The 12,120-nt window shown below is 35.2% G+C and overlaps 1 protein-coding gene across 1 annotated transcript in view; it reads left to right on the forward strand.

Moving 5' to 3' along the window:
* PIBF1 (progesterone immunomodulatory binding factor 1) overlaps nucleotides 1-12,120 on the forward strand; it is a 121,322-nt gene that overhangs the window by 35,727 nt on the left and 73,475 nt on the right. The window lies entirely within an intron of this gene.

The raw sequence follows: 12,120 nt of genomic DNA on the forward strand, positions 1-12,120 counted from the left end.
TGCTGAATGCCTTTCAGTGGTTAGAATGCATTGTAGGTGTTCTTGGATTCTCAGAAAGGAATTCAGTTAGCAAACTGAGATGATGGCTTCACAATGCAAACCAAAATGTGGTAATCAAAGGTGGTTAAGTGGGGACAACCAGGAAATTTTGTTCAAAACTGATCTAAGTCAAAATGAAATGCTAATAATGTGACTCAACCTTGGGTTTGTTGCTGATGAGACTCCTACCTTTCACTGTGATAAGGCTTACTATGGCATGTGGATAGTTAATTTCTAACTGGAAGCTCTTCTAGAAAATCGGTTTGGCATATGACAATTTGAGTATGCGCTTTCTCGTTTTTAGTGAAAGTATCAAGTTTATAATTCTTACTATATTTATTTTTAAACTTAAAAAATGGAGAAAATACTTTTCTGCTGTATTCCTACTCATATAATTTGTCATTTTTTTCATATTGTGGCTTTTTTTGAGGAGGGAATTTCCCCTGCGATCAGAAACGTAAGAAGAAGATTTTAATATACAAGCTTTAGAGGGGGGGAAAAAAAGGAAAGTTACTAATATGTCATTTGTTGTCATCTTATTTAATACATTTATGCGTCTGCCCTCCTGGTAGATGGTAGCTTTTTCTGGTGATAAGCTTTCCAATTAAGTAGAACTCTGCTTTCCTCATTGATTAATACTGTTTTTTGGAGTTCAAAGAAGCAGATTATTCCTCAGAAGATTATGCTTTTCAGTGAAAAAAAATTCTGTTTGGGAAAATGGAAAACCCGTGCTTCCGTTCTTTAACATGTAAGTGTGTCTCTTGAAAACTACCTCACTTCTAACCACAGTACAGTTGACTTTTTATGCATTCCAAATTATCTATGTAATTGAACTGCAAGGCAACAGACTGGCATGATAAGATGGAATAAACACCTGAAGTTAAAAGACCCCAAATTCTGAATTTACTGTGGACTGACATGTGGCAGTTCTTTGGAACAAAGAGATTTTCTAATGTCACCGGAAACCCCTAAGATAAAAAGGAATACCTGTGGTGTTAGATTCTATATTTAAGTGTTTATAACAGCTAGTTCTACTTAATGAAAACAAGGTGACTCATCGTAGTTACCACTGGTATCATAATCTATATAAACAAACATGTTTGAAAGCTTCAGAAGCATGTGGAATGCTGACTGGCCTGAATGGTAGTTAAATAAAGCCCCTGGCAAGTCTTGTGATCAGCAGTGTAACTAATACCCAATTTTCTAGTCAAGTGCAGTTATTATCATTTTTCTTACTGATGTTTGTGATAGCTTTTTTTAAACAGCTGTTTACAAATGCCAAGAAAATATGAAAATGATAATATTAATGAAAGGGTTATATTGAGAAAATCTACACTTTCAACCTCTGAGTAGATCACTATGACATTTGGTATAAATTTTGTTTGTTTCTTTGCTATTATATAGCTCTAAATTCTGTGTGAGAATCTATGTTTCATTTTCTCGTGACAATGAAAAAAACTTAACTGATTTGATGTTTTGGATTAAGCTGTGGTCAATGTCACACATATTCTAAAAAAAATTATGACCAAATGGAAACATTTTCACTTTGTTTTAAACTGCTGGTAATTTGACTAAGACTTATTTTTCTAATTTCAAAAGTCTATTACCTCAGTTGGAAGTGTCTAGGGGTTGAATGATGAGAACAATTCCATAACATCTCCATCATTTATTACATAGTAAAGCATACATACTAAATATGTTCCAACTTTTCTTTCTCTTGAATATTCCTGAAGTGTTATTTTTAGAGTATTGACTGTTAATCTGTTACTCCCTTATCCTTGAAAACAAAAATCCAACCCAACAAAACAACAACAAAAGAACAGCACCAAAAAGTAGAACAAATACATGCTGGTTTTCTATCATTTTTTTCCTGCTGCTTAAATTTTCTTGTTCATGTAAGGTGCAACATAAAACTGAAGTGATTCCTTTGTTCAAAGTGGACTCTAAGGTCTAATTTGGGATGAACTCCTAAAAGAGCACTTCACCTTAGGGGGTGCCTACAATAGCCATCTCTTGGCTTTGATTGTTCACTTCATTTAGAACTTAAGGAGTTTAATGTCTTTTTTCAGGAATCTACAGCTTAGTCTATTAGTGGAAGCTGGGTTTAAAATTCCAGAATTACCAGGAACACAAGGGAAATCCATAGATAGTGTGAACTTACAAAATTTTACTTTCCTTAGTGACAAAAAAAATAATTGTACTCTGTTGCAGTTGATTGCCATTCACAATGTACTCAAGGTGATTTTTCTTTTCCTATTTTTGTAATGAGAAAATGAGAGGTGTAGAAAAATTAGAAGAAACAAAATAGGTATGTGCTAAACAGAAAAAGAGTATTCAAGAAGATTGTGTTATGGCAATACTAATCCTTCAACTTTGCAGTGGGTGCTATTTATAAAAAAAAAAACCTTGGTAAAGCTTTGTAAAAGCTAATGGGAGGTTCAAATTCCTGCATTTGTCTAAGAGGTTACAGGATATTTTTAAATATGTACTCTTTTTATCCTATTTGAATATGCACAGATGATGAAAGGGCATTTTTAAACAATGTTTTTATAGTTGGGTTGAGTAAAGTCAGGATGATGGCAACGAAAAAATATTTAAGAGCCTTAGGTTTGTTCTGTGAAGATTTCAAAGTATTTTTGGTTATTATTCAAACATTTGTAGATTGATGTATATAACTCAGGTATTTAAAACTATTAGGTTTTTAATTGATAGTCTGCTACAGGTAAAAATATCTTTAGGAGTATTTTTAGTGTTTCTATTTAGAAATGCCCTTCTAAAATAAAAAGCAAAATAGAATAAAAGTCACTGACATTTCTTATTAGCAATTGTTTGTGCTTCATAGGTTAAAAAAAGTATGCAAAAACTTCTGTGTATGTTCGTCTTTACCTATTTCATTTCTTTCCAGTCAGCTGCAAGCTGTGTATATATTTTGGAGACTTCTTTTAGTCTATCCGTTAATCTTTATAATTTTAGTCTGTCTTTTTACCCCTGTTTTCTTTGTTCTTTGTAATTGTGGTGCTTTTTATAATTAAATCTAGAGGTGAGACTAATGCTATTTGATTTTTAGTCATTTGTCTTAAACTTTGTAGGTGACAGAGAAGTGATCAATCCTGTTCATAAAATGAGTGTTTAAATTAGATGAAATTAAGATCCCTATATATTACTAATTGCAGACAAACCTAAAGGACTGTCTTAGATGAGAAGATAGTTGGATAAATTTACTGAATAAATAAATGTTCCACTTCACATTTAGAATCTCTGCTGATTATGCAGGAATCTCATTATTCAATTAGAATTTATTACATTATATGTTAATTGTTAATAGAAACATTAAAATTAATTATTTGCCCCTTCTAATAACATGTTTTTATAATACAGATGTTGCTGACTGCAGTGCCAGGATTCTAAAGTAAAAATTAAGTCAATGTATTTGTGTGCTGGACTTACTGCTAATATTTGAATAATAGCCTATTCTCTCTTCAAGAATATTTGTATAAAGCGAGGATTTAAATAATCGATAAAAAGAAGATCCATACTGAATATTTCTTTGCCATAACCCTATATTAAAAATTACTGTCATAGCCTTTTACTCCCTAGACGTGGCTGCTACTTTTGTATATTAGGTGCTTTGTCCCTTGAGCTATATAGGTCTCAAAAATTACCACTTTAAATCTTCAATTTCAATTAACTTCATTAGTTTTTTCTAAAATACTTTTTAAATAATAATAATTTGCTGCTTCTGTATTCATTTATGACTTCTATAGTATGATACATATGTGTAATTTTGATAATGCTTAGGATTTCTATCAGAATAAAGCTGAGCCCTTTACTGTCAGTGTTAGACCTTGTCTAGATTTCAGCCGTTGCCAAAGTAACTACTACACATTTCCCATAAAAACTACCTTCATCTTGTTCTCCTGATGAAGAACTTAAGTACAAAGTATAGCTAAAAGGGTAAAATTCCATGAGCGTCATGGAAATTGCTGAAAGACACGCTCTTGGAAGTTCACAATCGATGCAGGGAAGGCAGGAAAGGGACCAGGAGTGATAGAATGATGGAGAAGCAGGGAAAAAAGTCTATTTCCTAGGTGACTGGTCTAGTTTGTTTCCAAGCTGTAGAAGCATCACTGAAATCCATAACAAAACAATTCTATGCATCCTATATTTCCACTGAAATGACTAGGGAGGCTCCTACTCTTGGTTTTTTTCCCTGTTCTCCTGAGGTTATGTTTATTTGGAGTTTACATCTTAATGGATGATTCTAAACTGCATTTTAATAAACAGAAGGAGAATACCTAATTAACTGATTTGATCAAATAGACAAGTAGTAGTGTTAGGAAGACTGCACATTTGCTAGGGTATGCCTCGTTGTCTTTGGTTGTTCCCTCATAAAGATCTCAAAATTTTACATTCTTAGCCAAGATAGTTTTCTTCTAGAATGAGTGCTTTAAGCTGTAACCAGTCACCTCATAACTGTAACTGTCTTGGTGTTGTAGAATTATCAATGTCAAGGCTTATAGAAATGATATTAGTCTGATGACTGACCTTTGTGAGCTTCATTACATCTGGAGCAAACTTTGAAGTTTGCTCTCTTACTGTGCAATGAATGTTCAATAATTATATTTATAGCTCTAGAAATTTCTTTATTTCAGTTCCTCCCCAGCTCTGAAGAAATAATTCTCACAAAATATTATTAGCCTCTGAAGGATGCTTTGGGAAAGTTTTAATGTGAACATATCCTCATGTCATAAAGATTTTCCTTAAGCCTTGAAATTCCCTTTTTACCTGTTCCTTTCCTGCTAGCCAAAATGCCTTAATCTTAAAACATTAAGATTAGTAAAGGCAAAATGTTAAAATTAAGTGATGGCTATTACACTAAGTACCTAAAAGTAAATATTTTCTTTAAGTCCTTAGGTTTTTTGTTAGACTGGAAAGATTGAAAATGCATCATGTCCTTTGAGAACAAATTTGAAAGCAGTTATAAATTCCTCCAAAGAGGCATTCTGTGACACAAGGATGATGATTTGTGTGTGAAGCCCCTAACAGCATTAGGTGACCCAAGACATTAACACTGCAATGGCAGATGAGAAAAGAACCGGTTTATAGGAAACTCCAAGTACGTGATTCTTAGAATACAGAAGAACACAGAAATCACAACATAGCTGTAAATACATGCAGAGATTGTGAGCTGCATATGTCTACCAAAACTGTGTATTGTAATGCCTATTCAAAAGCTAAATTTTTCAGAACAGGCATATTGTATTTTCTGTATGGCTGTACAAAAATTCTAATATTCAAATGATGGCTATTTATGTAATACTATATTTCAGCCTAATAAAACCAAAACATTTTTCTTTTTATAGTAATTGTTTTCTGCAATTACATTCAGAGTCTGTGGTTACATTCTGCTTAGCCTCTGGAAAGGGATGTGATGCTACTCATATCTGGAAAACAAACTGTTGGAGAACACTCTGTCCAAATAGGTGTTTAAGTGATTTGAGAAGGAAGTTACAGCTTTGTAATCTTACAGACCTCATGGTAAACTCATGGGAAACTCTGAAATGTTAGTCATGAAGACTAATATTTATGAGAGTGTGCTTTGGGCTGAGTTTTGCCCAGAGCTTGTCACATTCAAAATGTTGAGAAAATGTTAGGTATAACTGTAAGCCTAGCTCTGCTGTTCTCAGACTGGTCCTCACTTGCACGGTGGTGATACCTGTTTCATGTAACTCACTCTCCTGATTAAGGAAAATGGTAACATATTGCTCTGGAATTGAGGGTAGTAGCTAGTCCATTTGTAAATGAATAAATGAAGGACTGTCATACTGTGTTCATGAACATGCTACCAAAACAATGTACATCAGTGAGCCAAGGTACTTTTAGGCCATAAGCCACAAGCTGTTTGCCTTAGTCTAATGCCTAATTAATCTTCATCATACTGAGGACTTCCCAAAAGAGAGCGACATATGATACTTATATGTAGTGCTCACAACTGATGAAACCACCGTTCATAACTGATGGAACAATCATGCAAGTCCTTGGCAGCCTGTTTGCTGTTTTCTGCCATCATGAGATTGCCTTGTCTGGTGACCAGTGCCTTGATGAGAAGAGAATGGGAAGACCAGAGTTGTAGTGCTGACTTCCCTTGTGTATGGTCTTGTTTCTAGGCAAGCTTTCCTCAAGAATGTATCCCAGACTTTGTCAAGGTTGGCTTAGAGAGTTGTTTACATTCAGGGAGACCAGTAAATTTTCTTTGAAACTACGTGCCTTCAGCACTGAACTGTTCCATCACATATTGGGTAGTGGGAAGGACGTGTCCTTTAGTTTACTCATTGCAAAGCTATTTAGATAATTTTTACAGCTGTTTGTGTTCCTAGCTAAATGATCTAAAGGCATAATTCTGTCTACTTATATGACTGTCTGGGTAATTCGTAAGAATATTCTGTGAAACCAGCAAATGAACATGCAATTAATGTTCAATGCGTAGTTAACCAGAGTTCAGAGCTTGCTAAGGAATACCTTGATCCTTGAATAGCTGTAGGGTAGTAATGTGACGATAGCAGCATTTTTACCAAACATCATATAGGCATAGGGGCTCTTAGATGCGGTATGACATTTGAAGCATGGGGACACCAAAAGGGTAGTACTACTTTGAGTTATTTATATCAGTGAGCCTATAGGTGTGAGCTGGGTTTATATTTAAAGTTACTTACAAACAGAACTTTAGCAAGGCCGAAGTGAGATGGGAATGTTTGTTCTGGATGGGCCTCTGAGGGAAGCGTTGCATGGAAGTGGATATGCTGGGCTGCTGCTGATGGTAGCTGGTGATTAGTGAGAGGATTTGTGGTAGGAGTGTGATGAGAGGCAGTAGGGACAGAGAACCTAGGAAATGAAGAAACCCAACAGAGATGGAATGGAAGGGTGCATATGAAAGGGTGAATCAAGCGACTTTACTACAAGCAATAAAGATCTTCTATATGTCTTGCCACTAGACAGAATACATAAATACATGTTGCTCACGTGAACATGCACTGCCCGACCTTTTCTTGTAAGCCCTGTTTAACAGCAGATTTTTGTACTTGAAAAGGAAACTAATGTTGACAACTGAAAACGAAGTTGTGCAGGCCACCTGCAGACTGCCTTCATGAAGTATGGAGAGGGTAAGGATTGTGTGTGTATGCCCCTTCTAGGTACTCCAGAAGCAAAAAAATTGCCATAGCTTATGCCAGCTTCTCACCCACAGAATAAATAATCGTATAGGCAGCATAACTTAAACTTTCTCTTAAAGGGAAGTAAACTTTTTCTATCAAATGGCAGAGCACTTGTAGAAGTAAGTGTATTAGAAACATCATTTAGGTTCCTTTGAGATGAAGCCTGGGCATTATGTAAAATGCTTATACCTATCAGTCATTTAGTCTTTTCCTAAAATATTAGATTTCATAATATATACATAAAATGTAAATGTACACACTTGCACTTATAAGCCTATCTGTGTATATCTTCTAAAATTTAAATACTGGCTGTATTGTCAAAATGCTGCAGCTCTTGGCTGGTATTTTAACATAAATACTACGGAATGCATATGTATGTAATCTAGATTAATCTTTGATGTGGAACTTGCCATCTGGAATTGTTTATATGGATATGCTAATTGTTTCATGGAAAGTGTTCATTGCCATGGGTAAACAGATATATAAGTGCATTGATTCATCCCTTCTGAAATTTTGCTTAATGTTTGCTCTGATTTCTCTGAGATCTTAACCTTTTCTTTTCCAGAAATATAAAGTGGATCATAAGTTTCCAGATGCTTCAGAAAGCTACATTTTCCCATTTTACCTTGGATACATTGCTGGCGTCACTAGAATTGATTGTGGGCTGTAGAGAGGAGAAGTATTTGTCCCATTGAAAACCCTATGGGAAGGGGATAAAGTTTTGTTGGTGCAAAATGGTACTATAAGTAGGTGAAAGTAATTAGAAACCCTAGTGCTTCTCTTGTCTTCATATGCCCCTCACTTCAGGCAATTAACTGACTCTTGAATCTGAGTATACTCAATATAGACTGTTTCTTTAAACAGTAGAGGATGACCACAGTGTGACTGATGTAATCCTGTGCCCCTGTGAAATGCCCAGAATTAAATGGAGAGAAGCCTCAATTGATACCTTAATTCTAAGATTTTTAGACCTAAAACCAGGTGAGAAAATACTGTGTCTTTTTCGTCTGTTGCATGTTCATCTAGGCTGTTTTTGTTTTTACAGGCGGTGTGCCTTTTAGAAGCTAGTGAGGCTGGTTTTTTGGTTTTAGATTTGTCCCTTATGACACACTGTTCCCAGTCACAGGTTATGAAATCTGGGTCCAATTTCTGTGTTACGTCAAAGTTCTGGGCTTTTTTCAAAGTATTCTATACACATAGATACATGGGGTAAATCTCAGGTTTATTTTCTTGGTGCCAGATGAATGCCTCTTTTCAAAGAAAGAAAAATTCTTGAAGTAGTGCATTTGCTGCAAGGTACTTGCATTATTGAAATGTACAGATGAAGAGAAAGTAATTGACATGGTGCATGTTGGAAAAGAGCTACCTTATGGTTATTTGTTTGCCTGCCAGGGCTCTCCCTCGGCTACGTTCTCTTACTTCGTAAAATAATCAAATTATCCTTTTGTCCTTTGTCTTAAACGGTTATCTGTTTATACAGAGCAACTGTATTAAACAGTTTTAGTTTTACCATTACAGTAAGCAAAAATAATTGCAACCTTTTTTATTGCTAAATTGATATCTTTTGGCAGAATTATTTATGAATTATTTTTTAAGAGAGTTTTTACATTTATCTTTGTAAGTCTCTTTTGTTATGCCAGCTGTCTAAATCTTTTCATAAACTTCAGTTAAAAGAAACATATTTTCCATGATTATTTTAAAATATAATGTTTACTGGAAGGGAAGTCTAGTGAATTCCCACAGATGAAGTGTGAGTGTATTTCTCCCACTTGTAAATGAGTTCTTATTTCCTACAGTACATATTCTGGTACCACAATGAGTCATTTTGAACATGTTTTAGTTTAGCTTCTAAAACATTTAAAAACTTGGCAGATACATGTAAATGAATGTTACATCCAGTTTTAGAAACAGTTTCCAAAGAATATTTTACTAACATGATTACTGTGAATAGACCTTTCAGAATGCAGAAGTGTCCTTTGTGATAAGCTGAAAAGCATTTACAGAGATCTTATTTGTATTTTGTGTGGTGTTTTTACCTTTAGTATGTTTTAGTTTAACCATCTTGTAAAATAGGGAGAATACTTCTGCGAAAAAGCCTTAAGGTTTACAGGCAAAGTGTGGTAAATTTGAGTATTTTAGCCATGCAAGTGATTGTCTTCTTCAGGTATAGGATCTAAATATTGCAAAATGTCATTATATTTTATTTTATATTTTTTCAATTTTACAACTCCTTCAAAATAAATATAGCGCCATCTCCGTTTTAATATGATATTGTTTATGGTTATATATGCCATTCCACACTTTAATCTGTTTCCTAGTACGTTACCTTGACAGTTAAAGTATTAGTAAAGAACTAAAGACTAAACTGCATGATTAAAAGGGACTTAGGAGTAATGGGGGTGGAGTGGGAGGAAAATGAGGGAGGCAGACCAGGCATACTTACATTTTTTTAACAAATAACAACCAACAAAACCAAAAAAAACCAACACATAATCACCAGTGTTCAATTTGTGAGACAGTTTATCTCTTACTTAAAGAATATTTCTTACTTTAACTTCCTTGTCGTGGCTTCCTGGCATCTGGGACATTTATTATAATGGAACCTTAGATACTTTGCTTACATGTTGATACCTACGCTTAGACATACTCACATTTCTACAGTCCAGATTTGAATACCACCTTGATTTTTTTTCCGATTGTTGGCAGCATTTGTCTGGTAAGTTTAAGATGCATGGTAGGGATAACTTTGCAAGTCCATGATTATTCTCTGTTCCAATTTTACCCATCTGTATGTTGTCCACAATGTAACACCATGCTATCAGAAAGTTCTTACTGTAATTACAACCCTGAAAAAATTCTTTAGCTTTTTATTAGACTCAGAAGGTGATGGGGAAAACATTCAAAACCTGGATAACTAAGTCTTTAAATTAAAGATTTCCTGGAATCTCTTTTCCATTAGTTGTGTATTATAACATATGAAGGAAGCCTATTTAAAACTCCTTCTGCTCCCCCTCCCCCCAGTTGGTCTTAAATATGTTAACTTTTCATCAAGGAAAAATGGAAAAAAGGAGGGGTAGAAGTTAGTTTAGGGATTGAGAGTCTTAATTATTTTATTTTTCAGACAAATACAAATAAATTGTTCTCCTATTATGTCTTAAGTTGTTGTGAAACTTGCAGAAGATTGATCATAGGCAAAAGAGGAAAGGTAATAAAGATGAGGAGTGGGGAATAAAGATGAGGAGTGGGGAAAGGCATAATGTGAATAAAGAAAGAGACAGCAGTCATGAAAACTTTGGTGAGAGGGATTCATCTGAGAGTAGAATATATAGTGCAGTTTGCCTGCCTTTGTCTCTGGAAGAGTGGTCTAAGCCAGGCAAAGGCAAAACAGTTGCACGAAGGGATGGGGTGAGTGGAAGGCAATGTGTTGGGAATGGTGACAGAGTCCGTTTCTTCCATTCTGCCCATCCAGTTACTTCTGTATAACTATTGGCAGAGGTGGAAACTGTAAATCTTGTTGATGGTAACAACTTATTTGGCATGCATTTTGTTCATGTATGCCATATGTGAGGTGAACATACTGTGATTGAACATACTATAGTTCTAACTGTAATATTGAACGTTACAGTTCAATAGGTGAACATACTACAGTTCTAACACTGAGACCCCTTGAACATCCATTTTCAGAGATCTGTTTCATTCATACCATTGTTTCAGAAATTTTTGTTCTTTTTGAAGCATTTTTTTAATGTAATGTACTGTTAGATTTTAGATGAGTTCAAACATTAGTTTCTGAGAAAAATAAGTAAATGTAAAATGGATTTCAGTATGGCTTTCACTTTGGCTGGCATCAGTTTTGTCTAACTTTAAATGCCTGTGTTGGGATTAAATCATATCTGTAAGGTATTTGTTTCTTTCTATTGACTTATAAAGGGAGGCTACATGACAAGCTTAGATGTAGATATCCATGTTGTAAACATCTGAAACTAAGTAAGATGAGTCCCATCTGTCTTTTCTGAGTTAAATGAGTTCAACATATACTCTTCACAGTTTCATGGATTTTTCAGCTTTTATGCTTTACCATCATTTTTAACAAGTCCTCTTCCAATTGCAGAATCTTTAAGCATTTGTCAAATACTGGTCATAAAATTGAATGTTTTCATTGTGGAGTATATACTTTATATGCTGTCTTCCCCCCGCCCCGCTTTTCTGTTTTTAAAATGGACTCTGCTGTCTTTCATGATTGGAAATATTTTGATTGACAGAAGTTCATTGAGATTATGTAGGTCTACAGCTGCGATTATACAAAGGATTAGATCTAGTTAATGAAACTATAGAAGGGTAGGAAGATACAACGCTCCTTCAAATTTTGCTATCTTGGCTATCTTACAGTAACTCTCCTAAGAGTTACCACACCCAGATGATGAGGAAGCTTGTATTTGCCTTTTTAAAGAAAAAGGCAGAAAGGACAGACAAAAATTGGATAATATACCATACTGTTTCCGTAACATAAAATGTATGTAAGTCTCCTGGGCTCTAAATGTGACATCACTGTTAAACAAAATATGCAGTGACTCTATGTATTGGGTTGGCATGGTGAGGTTTTCGTAGCAGGGGGCCTACAGGGGTGGCTTCTGGGAGAAGCTGCTAGAAGCTTCCCCTTTGTCTAATAGAACCAATGCCAGCCGGCTTCAGGACAGACCCAGAGCTGGCAAAGGCTGAGCTCATCAGCAGCAGTGGTAGTGCCTCTGTGATAGCATATGTAAGGAGGGGGGAAAACCTGCTGCAGAAACAGCAGTATAGAGAGGAGTGAGATGCGAGAGCAACAACTCTGCAGACACCCAGGTCAGTGCAGAAGGAGAGGCAGGAGATG

The sequence above is a fragment of the Falco cherrug genome, chromosome 2 (genome assembly GCF_023634085.1).
Source record: "Falco cherrug isolate bFalChe1 chromosome 2, bFalChe1.pri, whole genome shotgun sequence".
NCBI classification, from domain to species: domain Eukaryota; kingdom Metazoa; phylum Chordata; class Aves; order Falconiformes; family Falconidae; genus Falco; species Falco cherrug.